This window comes from Delphinapterus leucas, chromosome 10 (assembly GCF_059928025.1).
Source record: "Delphinapterus leucas isolate spDelLeu-1000000601 "Yukka" chromosome 10, BTC_Dleu_Yukka2, whole genome shotgun sequence".
NCBI lineage: Eukaryota > Metazoa > Chordata > Mammalia > Artiodactyla > Monodontidae > Delphinapterus > Delphinapterus leucas.
The window spans coordinates 20,763,607-20,779,133 of record NC_143138.1 but is presented as its reverse complement, the minus strand read 5'-3'; the positions used below and the strand labels follow the sequence as shown (position 1 = coordinate 20,779,133).

Here is a 15,527-nt window from a genome sequence, read left to right as displayed (position 1 = left end):
TTCTCCAAAGAAGTCTTAGCATCCTTTGCAAATAGTTTGTACCTATATCTCTCATGATATGGATGACTGTTTCACTGTAGCCTGCTCTGGGGTGAGCTGGGACTTAAAGACAGCATTTTCCTTGGCTGGCCCTAGGAAGAGCTGGTAATAGCACACCTAACAAGAAAAGGATGTGTGCTCTCACCATTTCCATTCAACATTGTACTGAATATTCAAGGAAATAAAAGGCATCCAGATTTAAAAGGAAGAAGACAAATACTCTATCTGCCAATAACATAATTTTGTATACAGAAAATCTTAAGGAATCCATATACAAAAAATATAGATCTAATAAATGAGTTCAGCAAAGTTGCAGGATACAAGATCAATATATAAAATTTCATTGTATGTCTATATACTAGCAATGAACAATCTGAAAATAAAATTAAGGAAATAATCATTTATAATAGCATCAAAAGTAACAAAATACTTAGGAATAAAATGAACAGAAGCAAAACAAAATTGTACACTGAAATTTGTAAAACATCATTGAAAGAAATTAAATTGACCTAAATAAATAGACATTGCATGTTCATGGATTAAAAGGCTTCATATTATTAATTAGCAGTACTTCCCAAGTTGTTCTACAGACTCAGTGCATGCCTATCAAAATTCCAGCTGGCTTTTCTTTTAGACATTGGCAAGCTTATCCTAAAATTCATCTGGAAATACAAGAGGTCCACAATAGCAAAAACAACCTTTAAAAAGATCAGAGTTGCAGGACTCGCAGTTTGCAATTTCAAAATTTACTATAACACTACAATAATCAAGGCTATGTGTTACTATCATAAGGATAAACCTATAGGGCAATAAAATTTAGTAAAGAGTCTAGAAATAAACCCATACATTTATGGTCAATTAATTTTAACAGGAGTGCCAAAACAGTTCAATGTACAAAGAATAATCTTATTACCAAACAATAGTGGGACAACTGGATAATCCATATGCAAAAGAATGAATTTGGAGCCCTACCTCACACCATATACAAAAATTAACTCAAAATGAAACAAAGATCTAAATGTAAGCACTAAAACTCCATACAACCCTGAGAAGAAAACTTTGGGGCAAATCTTTGTAATCTTAGCTTAGCAATGGTTTTTTGGATGACACGAAAAACACAAGCAATAAAAGAAAAAACTAGGTGAGTTGGAGAGCATCAAAATTAAAGACTTTTGAGCTTCATAGGACTCCATTAAGAAAATGAGATGACAGCCCACAGAATGGGAGAAAATTTTTGTGAATTATATATCTGACAAGGGACTTGTATCTAGAATGGTAACTTGTATATAAAAAGTTCCTACAACCCAATAACAAAAAGATAAATAACCCAACTTAAAAATGGGCAAAGGATCTAAGTATACATTATTCCAGAGAAGACATACAAGTACCCAATAAGCACCTGAAAAGATATTCAACAACATTAGTCATTATGTAAATGTAAAACAAAACCACGAGATACCACTTCACATCCTCTAGGATAGCTATAATAATAATTTAAAAAACCCAGACAATAACAAGTGGAGAAATTGGAAGCCCATACATTGCTTGTGGGGATGTAAAATGGTGCAACGTTTTTGGAAAACAGTTTGGCAGTTCTCTAAAAAGTTAAACATAGTTACCATGTGATCCAGCAATTCTACTTCTATGTAAATACCTAAGAGAATTGAAAACATACTCATATAGAAACTTGTACATGATTGTTTATAGTAGCATTATTCACAGTACCCCCAAAGTGGAAACAACCCAAATGTCCATCTACTGATCAATGGACACATACAATGTGTTAAATCCATACAGTGGAATATTATTAAGCCATAAAAAAGAATGACGTACTGATACATGTTCCAACACTGATGGACCTTGAAAACATACTAAATGAAAGAAGCCAGACACAAAAATAACACATATTGTATGATTCTTTTTATATTACATGTCTAAGATAGGCAAACTCATAGAGACAGAAGGTAGGTTAGTAGTTGCCAGGGGCTGAGAGGAGGTAATGGGGAATTGCTACTTAAGGATATAGGGCCTCTTGTTGAAGATCTTGAAATGTTCTGGAATTTAGATAGTGATAATGATTGTACAACTTTGTGAATACACTATAACCACTGAATTGTACACTTTAAAAAGGTGTGTTTTATGGTATATGAAATATATCTTGATAAAAATTTAATATTGGAAAAAAACAAATATGCAAACAAGAAGGAAAATATATCCTAGGATAAGAGAGGAATCAATCAATCAAAATTCACCCAGAACTGACACAGGTGTTGGGATTAGCAGATAAAGACATTTCGAATGTTTTTATAACTGCATTCCATATGTTCAAAAAGTTAAATAGAGACCTGAAAGATTTTTAAAAGACACAAATTAAACTTCTAGAGCTGGAAACTATGGCATATGAGATAAAAAGTACTCTGGATAGGATTAACGACAGATTATACTTTGTAAAAGAAACAATTAGTAAACTAGAAGGCATAGCAATAGAAACTATATAAAATGAAATGCAGAGAGAAAAGAGAATAAAAATAAAAAGTGACTATGGCACCAATGAGCTGTGGAAAAGCTTTAAGTCTCAAATATATATGTACTTGCTGTCCCTAAAGGAGAGAAAAAATTGGAAGAAGGGATAAAAAAAGAATATATGAAAAAATAATGGCTGAATTTTTTTGAAATTTGGTGAAAACTATAAACCTACTAATCCATGAATCTCAATGAACCATAAGCATGAGAAACAGGAACAAAACTAAACCAATACATAACATAACTAAATTCCTCAAAATCAGTGATAAAGAGAAGATTCTTAAAAGTAGCTAAGAACAAAAGTCATATTATGTATAAAGGAACAAACACAGATCACAGATTTCTCATTGGAAACAATGCAAACAAGAATACAGTGGAGTAAAATCTGTAAAGTAATGAAAGGCCTAGAATATTTTACCTAGCAAAAATATTTTTCAAAAATGAAGGTGAAATAAGGGCTATTTCAGATACATGAAAGATAAAGGAATTCGTCTAGTCACATGTAGGAATTGAATGATGTTCATTACACCATAGATGTAAGTTTTCTGTTTTATTTTTAAAAATCGCCTATACAATTAAGTATTTTGTTAGTGGATAATCTTGTTTTTTAAAATTGACTCAGCCCTTAGCTGAAATACTGTAAAATATTTTTTCTTTATCTGACCAAAAGCAATAAACACCTAATCAGCAGATTAGAACTATGAGAAATATTAAAGGAAGTTCTTTAGACAGAAGATACCAAATTGAAATACCAATCTGCACAAAAGAATAAAAAGCACCAGCAATTGTGACTTCACGGGAAAATAGATAAAAAAATGTTTAATGTTATTTAAATCTCTGTAAAAAGTGGTTGACAGTTTTAGCAAAAATAGTAACAATGTAATGTGGGATTTATAAGATATAAAAGTAAAATGCAAGGTAACACCAGCACAAAAGTAAGAAAGAGAAATGGAATAACAATTTTAAGGTTCTTATTCTATATAAGTGGTATATCACCTGAAAATGGACTGTGATAAATTAATGGTGTACACTATAAAGTCTAAAGTAACCACTGAAATTACAAAACAAAGAATTATGGCTAATAAGCCACAAAAAGAAATAAAATAGAATCAAAAAATATTCATGTTGTTCAATAGAAGAGAATAATGAGGGAAAAGGGAACAAAGAATAGATGGAACAAATGGAAAAGTAATAATAAGGTGACAGACTTAAATCTACACATATCCATAATCATATTTTTTTAATAAACTTATTTATTTTTGGCTGCATTGGGTCTTTGTTGCTGCGCGTGGGCTTGTCTCTGGTTGCTGTGTGCGGGCTTCTCATTGCGGTGGCTTCTCTTGTGGAGCACGGGCTCTAGGGGCGCGGGCTTCAGTAGTTGTGGCACGCAGCCTCAGTAGTTGTGGCTTGCGGGCTCTAGAGCTCAGGATCAGTAGTTGTGGCGCACGGGCTTAGTTGCCCCGCGGCATGTGGGATCTTTCCGGACCAGGGCTTGAACCCGTGTCCCCTGCATTGGCAGGTGGATTCTCAACCACTGCGCCACCAGGGAAGCCCTCAATAATCACATTTAACGTAAATGATCTAAATACTCCAATTCAAAGGCAGAGGTTGTCAGGTTGAATACACACACACACACACACACACACACACACACACACAGATCAAGCCCCCTCTATATGTTGTCTACAAGAAACTCACTTTAAACAGGAATACACAAATCATCCCCCGTCACTTTTCACAGATTTATTGAAACTTCCTAACTAGTATCCATTCATCTATTCTTGCTTCTCGCCCTCCAGTCCATTCTGTGTGCTTGGTTGTTTTACTATTACTTTCTTCATTGTTCTGGTAAAATTATTCGTGGTTTTGAGGACTGGGATGAAAGTGCTTTCCTCCAGAGGTGATTTGTGTTTGCTTTTGCCTGGCAGCTAGCATACTACCAGTCAAGAAGTAAACTCACTTCAGGGCTTGAGGGTTTTTTGATTTTGTTGTTGTTTTTTTGATAACCCAAGTGATGTGAAATTTTACCCCAAACATGTATAAAAATTGGCTTGTGGTTACAACCTACCAGAGTGTCTCTCTCTCTCTCTCTCTCTTTTTCTTTTCTTTGTTCCCTGCTCTGCTCAGCACCAGCGTTCCCAGAATTCTTGCAGTTTCCAGGAAGTGAGATCTGTTTACTTCTAATTCACCTTTATCACCCTTTGGGATCTCAGTTTTATAGGTGGTGATGGAGGTGTGTGTCTTCTCTTAGATACACCACCTTCACAGGATCTAAGCTTTGATTTTTGGTCATCTTTGTTTTCTAATGTAAACAGTTTAAACTATAAACTTTCCTCTAGGCGCTGTTTTAGTTGCCTCTCACAAAGTTTTATATGCCTTATTTTTCATTATTCTGTAGTTCAAAACACTTTATAATTTTTCTTATGATTTTTAAAGTGGTAGATTATTTAGAAGTATGTTTAATTTCCAAATATTGGGGGTTTTCCCCTAGATATCTTATTTTTTATTGATTTCTAACTTATCCCTCCTGAGGTCAGATAACATACTCTATAGGATTTAAATCCCTCTAAATTTATTGACTTGTATAGTGGCCCAGAATATGGTCTATCATTATGAATGTAACCATGTGTACTTGAAAAGAATGTGGATGCAAATATTCAGTGTAATATCCTATAAATATCAATTCATTCAAGGTGATGGATAGGGTTTTTCAGATCTTCTATGACTTTTCATATATTTTATCTAGTTATTCAATCATTACCGTATGAAAGGTATTAAAATCTCCAACTGGGATTGTAGAATTGCTTATTTTTCCCTTTAATTCTTTCCATTTTTACTTCAAGTATTTTGGAACTTTGTCATTAAGTTCATACACGTTTATGATTATGCTTTCCTGGTGAACTGACCCTTTTACCAATATAAAATGTCACTCTCTATCTCTGAAAATGTTCTCTGTCTTCAACTCTACTTTATCTGTTTTTAATATAGATAATCCAATCTTTTTATGCTTATTGTTTGCATAGAACATGTTTTTCTATACATTTATTTTAAACTTATCTGTGTTTTTATATTTCAGGTGTTTTTGTTCTAGCTAACATATGTTCAGTTCTTACATTTTAAAAATCCATTCTAATAATCTTTGTCTTTTGATTGAAGTATTTAGACATTTAACATTAACCTTTATTTTTCTTCCCATATTACACTGGCTAGTATATCCCATACAACACTGAACATAAATTGAAATAATTGGCATCCTAATTTTATTCCTAATCTAGGGGGGAAGGACAGAAGTGGAAAAAACTTTCAATAATTTATCATTTTGTATAATGTTTCTTGTTTTACTGATTTCTTTTTCATTTAAAAATATCATTATATTTTGCATAAATTACTAGTATAAAATATTTTCCAGGAAAATACCCTATAACATCAGTCAATTTTGCTTCCATCTTTCTTTCACATTTTATACAAGCTACATAAGGGACACATTATTGAAAGTAAACATATTTTACCTGGCTCCTTAATGCCTTATCTGTTTATATGTTTACCAATAGATGGCACTCTTGCATTTTTGGTGGCTTATGTGCCTATGGTTTTGCCTTTATGAGAGCATAACTACTTCTTTGACCAATATTGAAGAAATGCAAATTTAATCTGGCTCTTAGGAATGATTTTAAGTGATTCATACTAACAATGGCAATTAAATCCAGTCATTTTAAAATGTATTCATTTATTCACACAATGAGTATTTATTGAACAGCTTTTTTATGGCAGACACTAGGCTGGACCCTATGGATATATCAACTAAAAAAAAAAATGTATTTCCTATAAAAGTTTCCAGAAAGTTAAAATATCTTTTAAAAATTAATTATATTCTAAATGTTATACAAGGTAAGAAAAAGTGTTGAGGCTGAGGAAGAAAAACAAAGAAGCAAGTTAACTCTTGGCAGAACTTGGATACTTCTGCAGAGGTGATAACCTCTGAGCTATGTTCTGAAGACGAAGTAAAAGTTCACCAGGAGAAGAAGGGAGTCTAGGAATTACAGAAAGACTCTTGTAAAAATGTCAAGGGTCATTAAAAATACTCCATATTATTTGGAAGTTCAGGACTGAGAGCCTGGACTACATGAGGTGGATTGATTTCAAATAAATCTGGGGGGACTTCCCTGGTGGTCCAGTGGTAAAGAATCCGCCTTCCAATGCAGGGGGGACGCGGGTTCGATCCCTGTTCGGGGAACTAAGATCTCACATGCCGTGGGGCCACTAAGCCTGCATGCCACAACTACTGAGCCCGCAGGCGCCTCAGTGAGAGAGGCTGTGTGCTGCAAACTACAGAGCCCACGCGCCACAACTAGAGAAAAACCCGCACGCCACAACCAGAGAGAAGCCTGCACACTGCAAAGACAGATCCCACATGCCGCAACTAAGACCCAGCGCAGCCAAAAAAAACAAAAAACAAAAACAAATAAATCTGGGAATGAAATAGTCAGGCATCCAGCAGAGCTCACATCTCCTTCCTCCCCTTTCCCATGCACATTTTTTTTATGGAGTGATTACATGGCTGGGGAAATTCATAACCACCGTTGGTCCAGAGTGCTGGGGTAAAGTGGAGAATGAACCTGTTTGTTTGCTCATTCCAAGCTAGGCCCTTCCTCTTTCTCACCTAATCCCCTCCCCTCAAAGGGGCCCAGACAGCCTAAGTCTAGATCTCAACGACCCCTTACCTGCAGACAGAACCTGATTCCATCCAGAGATGAACAAAAACCCTTCCCTGACACTTAGCCACAGCCAAACTCAATCTCAGCCTCCCCTCCCGTAAGTCTCCCACCTCTAGGAAGACTCCTCTACATTCTAACACCCTTCAGGACAGTGAAGGTGCTGCCAGGTCCCTAGATCTATACCTGATAAAGCAGTAGCGGGATGATAAGGCTTTCAGCCCTTGGATCAGACCCTTTTCTGTGGTTCCTATGTACCTTACACTTGTTTCAAACTCTGTTGCCAATACATCTTTGGTGTTCAAGGGCACATTGCTGGGAAGTTTAAAAAATCAATCTATAAAACACCTCACCTATAATCTTTAAAAAGTCATTGTCATGAAAGATAAAGAAGCTGAGGAACTTTTCCAGATTAAAAGAGACTAAAGAAACATGACAACTAAATGCAATGTGTGATCCTGAATTGAGGGAGGGAAATGTTATAAGAGACACATTGGGACAGCTGGCAAAGTTCAAATTTAGGGATAAAGTATTAAAGCTAAAAGAGGATGAGACCTACAACTTATTCTCAGATGCTTCAGCAATTATATGTATAGAGAGAGATACAGATCTATAAATAGATGGATAGGTGGAGAGAAGAGTAATATTAACAATAGGTGAATCTAGGTAAAGGTTATATATGAGAGTTCTTTGTATTCTTCTTGTAACTTTTCTGTAAGTCTGAAATTATTTCAAAATAAAAAGTTTTTAAAAACCACAAGTCGCATTGACCCTTGACCCATATCACTAAGAGTGCAGACCAAGTAGGGGCCCTGTGTCTTTAGGCTGCAAGATGGAGGAATCCTAGGAAAGAGATAAGCCGTTTTGTTCCTCCCTATTGGGGCTGGGGCTCTATCTCTCTTTTTGTCTCTGTCTATGTCTGTCTCTATCTCTGTTTCTCTCTGTTTCTCTCTCAAACACACACACACACACACACACACACACACACACACACCCCTCTCTGAATATCAAATCACACTATCACTCTTTAGTCCCGTCTTCCTCTCTCTCCCCTCCACAGTTTTGTGTTGTGGTGGCTTGTTTGCTTGCTTGCTTGCTTGTTTTGTTCTTTTTCTCTTTCTGCAGCTGAGAGAACTCCCAGACCAGCCTTTTGCCCATTAGAGTTATGATGGTTCCATTCAGCCTTCAGAGAGAGAGATCTGGGTCAACCCAGGGTCAGGCACTTGGGGTTCAGCAGTGGGGAGCATTTATCCAGTTCAAAATCATGCATTCTCTCCAAGATATAATTTGAAATAAAACAATACTAGAACACAAAATTTGATCTATGCTGAAAGTTGAATCATATTTTTCTGTATGTTTGGGGTAGAAAGTCATGCACGCACACCCACACACACTCCTGCTTTGCCAATTGACACAATGGTCAGTTTGGTAACACTTCACTGGGAATTAGTATTAGAGTGGGAGAGGGTACAGTCTAAAGCCAAGACTCCTATTGCTTCATCCAGCATTTTCTGGAGTATCTGTCCTGGGTCTGCTTTAGATACAGTGTGTCCAGGGCTTCTTTATACATCTAGAAGAGGGCAACGGCTTTCTTTGGGAAATGAGTCTGTGGCCTCTTTTTTATTTCTGGTGACTGATCCATGGTCTAGCTCAGCTGTCCAGAATAAAATCTCCATGTGAAGGGTTTTAGTAATTTCAGTAATGTTCAGCCTGGCTGAACATTAGAATCACCTGAGGAGCTTTTCAAATTCTCATCACCCAGGACACACTTGAGAATAATTACAACAGGATCTCTGTGGTTTGGCTCAGGCACTAGTGCTCTGTAAAGCTCCCCAGGCAGTTTGAATGTTTATCCAAGGTTGAGAACCACTAGGTTAAGGCCAAGCTTTATAATAAAAATTTAAAAAGCAGTCTTCATTTGTCTAGAGATGCAGCAGCTTTTTTTTTAAAGGGCAAATTTTGCTGCCATCCACATGCTTAAGCGTCACTCCTGAGAAGCCCGGCACCTGTGTTTTCCTAAAATTCCCCAGGTGATTCTGAACCTCCCTCCTAGATTAGAGCCACTGACCCTGGAATGTCTCCACTGCCAATCTCCCCTTTGAAACTTGGGAAGTGGTAAGTTAATTGTTGGAAGATCTTGGGCCTTTAAATCCTGAAAAATATTTTCTGTCTCATTCAGACTAACATTTGGTACAGTGCAGCAAGTTGAGTGAATTTTGGAGACCGAGTTGTTTCGCAGCTTTTGCATTGGAAGATGCTCAGGTGGTAATTATATAGTTAAAACTATAAGCTCGGCTGAAGGCTTGAGAGGCAGTGTGTTCCGTTGGATATGGTCTAAAATTTCGGTTAAGAATTCAGACAAATCCAGGTATCAAACTTCAGGGGTAACTGCCTATCCTGAGACCCAAGTCATACAAAGAAATTAGGTGGAAAATGACATTGGGGAGACTTAAGGTTATGACAGATTGACATTTTTCTAAGAGGAACTTCTGCCTCTGTTCTGGAGGAGATAGAGTTGGTACTCCCAACAGCATCAACGCAGGGTTATTGAGGACTTGGGGTGTTGCATAAATTAGAGAAATAAAAGCAGAAGAACTGGAGACTAGGATTGCATAAAGTACAAGGACATGGGCCTTGTTGGGGAATTGCCTGTTGTAAATGTGAAGTAATGACCACCCTGGAAGGCAGTCTGGTAGTAAGTTTTACAACTGAGCCACTTATTTTACTTCCAAGGCATTATCTGAAGAAAATAATCAGACCACTGTGTAAAAATATATGGTTTTTTTTGTTTTTTTTTTTAGTTTTTAAGTGTCTTTTTTTAAATATCTTTATTGGAGTAAAGATGGTTAAGATGGATATAAAATTCATTCTCCTTTATTTCATTTCATTATATTTTATCTATTTAATAGGTAAAATATAAATAGAGGAGGGAAATAACAAAACTTAGAAACAGTATAAACATCTCTGTAAGCTAGAAAGTAAGGAGAAATCTTTGCACAGGGCTGAAGCCACAGGCCTACCGAACCCCAGGACTGAGAGCTGGTAGTAGTGTCTGGGAATTTGACCTCTCAGAATTAAGAGGATAGAGATAAAGAGTGGTCTCTGTAAGGACATGGGACCAGAGACAGGCTCACTGTTTGACATCTAGTGCTGATAGACTCTACTGCTCATGGGTATTAGTTATCTATTGCTGCAAAATGAATTACTAGAAACTTAGTGGCTCGAAAAACTGCGTATTTATTTTTACCCAGTGTCTGTAGGTCCGTTCAGACATGGCTTAGCTGGGTTCTCTGCTTCAGTGTCTCACCTGGCTGCAATCCAGGTGTTGGAAGAGCCTGAAATCTCATCAGAGGCATGATGGGGGAAATATCCACTTCCAAGCTCCCTCGAGTTGTTGGCAAAATCCAGTTCCTTGCAGCTACAGAACTGAAGGTTTAAATCTCTTGGTGGAGGCTGCCTCAGCTCCTACAGGCTCCTAGATTCTGCCTGGGTGGGTGTTCCCTAATACAACCACTTGTTTCCTCCAAGCCAACGAAAGCGTAAGAGAGCAAACCTGTTAGCAAGATGGAGGATAATATAATATAATATAATAATATATAACATAATATAATAATATATAATATAATATAATAATATATAATATAATAATATATAATATAATATAATAATGGAAATGACATTCCTTCACCTTTGTTATATTCTGTTGGTTGGAAGCAAATCACAGGTCACACCCACACTCAAAGGCATGAACATGGAGGAGACAGGGGTGACTGAGGTCATCTTAGAATCTAACACATGATGAAAGAGGCGGCAGATCATTCTGTGACTGATGACATCCAGGGCTATGAGCCTTAGCAAGATAGAGTCCTGAGGAGGCAGCGGGGCAAACACAGACTAAGGCTGGCAACTGGGACCTCAATCAAGCTGCCCACAGGATCAGAGACCAGATTTGGGATGACCAGAATATTATCACAGGGCAGGAGACCTGGAATGCTAGGGTAAGCCCTGGAATGGTTCTGGAACATGAACCTTAAAATGCAGATGAAGGTGGCACAAAGAATTCTAGACAGTGTAAGGTAAGCACTGAGAGAGACAGTGAGGGGAGAGGAGAGACTGAGAAAGAGAGATAAGTAAAGACACTAATTTGGTTTGTACCCCAAAATTTCAAAATTTATGAATATAGACCTAAAAGACAGCAGTCAAACTCAACAAACAGAACATGAATTTACTTTAAAAGAAAATAATTTTAGTCAGACAAAGGTAACTATGTTTAGACTGCTCAAGGAAATAAATGAAGGATTAACTTGTAGTTAAAATCACCAGGAAATTACGAAACTGAAATAAGTAGAAATTAAACAAGAAAAGTTGACTATTTTTACAATTTAGAAATCCTAAGAAAAATATGGGCATTGAAAGAAGGACCTCTATTGCTAAATAAATTTTTGACTAAATATTATTCCTGGAATGAATTATAGACTAAATACAATGGAAGAGAGTATAAGAGCATTTCTTTCTACACAAAGTAACAGTGGGCCAGCAGCATGGGAACTTGCACCATCTGGAAGCTTGATACAAATGCTAAACCTCAGGCCCACCCAGACCCATATATTTAACACTTTAATAAGTTCCCTATGTAATTCATATGCACATTAAATTTAAGAAGTGCTATTTTAGGGCAGTGGAAGAAAATTTTGAGAGATTTGTTCAGAACGCAGAACAGAAAAACAAAGAAACCCATACATACGTATATGTATGTACATGTATGTACACACATAGACAAATGTATGCATATGTAAACTTACACACACACACACAATTCTACATGCATAGGCTATAACTGTTCCTTTTCTGTAGTCACCTTTTTGTTTAGTTTTATAGGTCTCTTTTAGCATCTCACTAGTTACCCAAATCAGATAACCAAAGTTAACAGCCAGGTCTGGCTCATAGAATCTCATACAAAAATACTCATAGAGGCTTTTCTTGGGTAAATAAATTCAAAATTGGATAAATAAATTAAAAATTTAGAAGAAAATGGATCTCTTTCAATGTACTCTGCATCTGCTTTACTCATTTAAAATTACATGATATTGGGCTTCCCTGGTGGCGCAGTGGTTGAGAGCCCGCCTGCCGGACACAGGAAACAGGGCAATTAACAACTGAAGTTAGCTATTAAGGCAAATTTCAAAGTAGCATTTGAAACGATGAAAGCCAAGGTAGGGATGGCAGCAGATGGAATGGGAACTGAAGGGATGGGTTTGTGATATAATTCCACTAATCAAAAAAGCAAGAAAGGGCTTCCCTGGTGGCACAGTGGTTGAGAGTCCGCCTGCCGTTGCTAGGGCACAGGGGTTCGTGCCCCGGTCCGGGAAGATCCCACATGCCGCGGAGCGGCTGGCCCAGTGAGCCATGGCCGCTGGGCCTGCGCATCCGGAACCTGTGCTCCGCAACGGGAGAGGCCACAACAGTGAGAGGCCCGCGTACTGCAAAAAAAAAAAATTACATGACATTGTACAAAAGCATCCAAGTCAAATGGTATAGATGCAACTCATTCTATTAAACTGTTGCTTAATTTTCTGTGATAAGGCTGTATCACAATGTATTCTGTTAGCCCCATTGATGAACATTTAGGGTATTTCCAGTGTGTCCTTCCATCTTTTCTTCTTCTAGTTGGATTTTTACTGAATCTGTCTATTAATTCAGAAAAGATCAATATTTTTATGATATTAAGTTCTCCCACCCAATCATATAGTATATAGTTCCATTTAGCCAGATCTTGTTTTATGTCTTTTAATGCAATTTTATTGTTTTCTTCCTTTGAGTCATACTTTTCTTGTTCAAATAATTCCTAAAAATTTTAGAGCTTTTGTTACTAGAGAACATCAAAAGCTTCTTTCAATTTCCATTCTTGGCTAGTTATTTCTACTACTGAGAAAAGCAATTGATTTTTTTTTAATGTTTGTCATGTTTCCCGTCAGTTGACCAAATTTCCTTCATGCCTTTGTACTTTAATCCCCAGGGATGTTGAACAATTCTAATTCCCCACACCTGCCTCTATGGCCTTGTTCTTTCTGGAAAGTCCTTTCCCTATATTACTGGCTCTTTCACGGCACCCATGAAGACTGACCAGGCTGCCTTCTCCAGAAGGCCTTCCTCTGACACGCCTGTGTTGACAGGGGTCCTTATTTGTTCTCTCCTAGTGCTTTGTGCACGCTTATACTGTTAGTTTTTATTACTTTTCATCCTAGTTGTCTGTCTTTGTGTATAGTCTCGCTCAGTGGACTCTGAACTCTGTGGAGTCATGGGTCAGGTCTTAAACAAATTGATATTCTCAGAAGCTAGCATCCTGTCTGGAATATAATAAATTCTCAGAAAAGAGTGTGGGATTGAACTGCTCTGATTAGAAACAGCTGCTAGTGCCAGGCCAAAGAGACTTAACTTTTCAAGATTCTGATCTTTTCTGTTACATTACTCTTGATATTTGTAAATAAGTTATAGATACTTATTAAGTGTGGAGCTCACTGAGTTGATTTGACACTTTGTTATGTGAAAATCATGATGGGGGCTAAGGGGTTTGGACCAGCTACAGAAATCTTGATTTTTAATGGCAAGCGTGACTCAAGAATTCATCCATCCAATGAACTAATGTTTATTTAATATATTCTATAGTCCAAATACTGTGCCAAGAGCTATGGATATAGAAATTCTCAAAATACACGATTCCTTCAGGGAGCTTGCAAAATCCAACTATAGGATTACACTATTTAAACAAAATATGTAGCTTGAAAAATATAGTTTGAACCTTCTGGCATTGGACACTGTTGATCACTCTTTCCTTATTATATTTAGTCCTATTTTGGGGATCCAGTCTCAGCTACTTTTTCTGCCAAGGCTGCTGCCAGGTCATGCTGTACCTTTGCACAAATTAGAAAATGTCACACCTTCATTGGGGCAAACTAGGCAAAAGAAGTTCTCATTTGCCCTCTTTTTAACTATTTTTATTGGCTGACCAAGTACAGAATGACTTTATAATAATTCATAACCAGAATTTTCAATTACAGGAAGGAAGACGCTGTTGTTTCAGCTCTCCATGCTACTTCTCCACTCTTCAAAAGTGGACTGTGGTAGGCTGAGGAATGCCACCTGAAGATTTTCACATCCTAATCCCCGCAACCTGTGAACATGTTACCTTGTATGGCAAAGGGGACTTTGTGTGTATGATTAAGGATTTTGAGACATGAAGATTATCCTGGATTTTCCAAGTGAGCCCAATATAATTACCAGGGTCCTTATAAAGAGGGAGGTAGGAGGGTCAGAGTTAGAAAGATTTGAAGATGTTATGCTGCTGCCTTTAAAGATGGAGGACGTGGCCATGAGCCAAGGAAGGCAGGTGACATCTAGAAGCCAGAAAAAATGAAATAGATTCTCCCCTAAAGCCTCCAGGGAGAGTGTGGCCCTGATGGCATCTTGATTTTTGGCCCAGGGAAACCCATTTGGGACTTCTGACCTTCAGAACTGGAAGAATAAATATATGGTACTTTAGGTCACTAAGTTTGTGGTAATTGATTGCAGCCACAATAGAACACTAATACAGAGGAAACAAGTAGTTAAGCTAAGGTGCTGGTTCCAATAGGCTCCTTGGGCAAGACTAACTGGGACAGGGAAACCCAACTAAGGCAGTTTAAAGCTAATAAAGGCAGAAAGGGCAGGACTTCACCTCATTTTATAAGGGCTGAGAGTCAAACTGGGAAGACCCAGTAGCAACCACAGTCCAAAATTTAAGAATCTCAAATAAAACACAAGTCCAAATACCAAGAGTCAAGTAGAGACTGGATGAGAAAGAGCACAGATAAGAAGCAGGAAGGAAGGATGCAGGGTAGCTTCATGGGAAGATGTCAGAGTAGCCAAAGTTCACATTTATTAAGCTGTGGGCACCAAATGCTTAAGGAAAGTCTAGCTGATTTAACAGAACCCTTTTATGGGGGCATCTCATTTATTGAGGACCTATTACTGGTTAGCATATGTATTTCATTTTATTTGCCCAATAACCCCATGAGTTGAGCATTAAACCCTTGTTCTACTAAGGTAGAAACCAGTTCAAGGAGGTTAAATGACTTGTCCAAGGCCACAGAAAACACTAGGAAGTGAAGGTGGGGTTGACCTCATTCCTCCAGTTCCAGGAGCCCTGATCTTTCTTCCACATCATGCTGCCTCCCCTTCAGGAAAAAGTCGTGTTGACTTTTTCAGCTGTCTGCA

At 37.5% G+C, this 15,527-nt stretch overlaps 1 protein-coding gene across 2 annotated transcripts in view; it reads left to right on the top strand.

Moving 5' to 3' along the window:
• Window positions 1-15,527, top strand: part of SLC17A2 (solute carrier family 17 member 2) — a 65,448-nt gene that overhangs the window by 25,722 nt on the left and 24,199 nt on the right. For both annotated transcript variants that reach the window (XM_022562227.2, XM_089918432.1), the window contains exon 3: window positions 14,333-14,533. The gene's annotated coding sequence lies outside the window, so the exon portion shown is untranslated. The remainder of the gene's footprint in view (window positions 1-14,332; window positions 14,534-15,527) is intronic.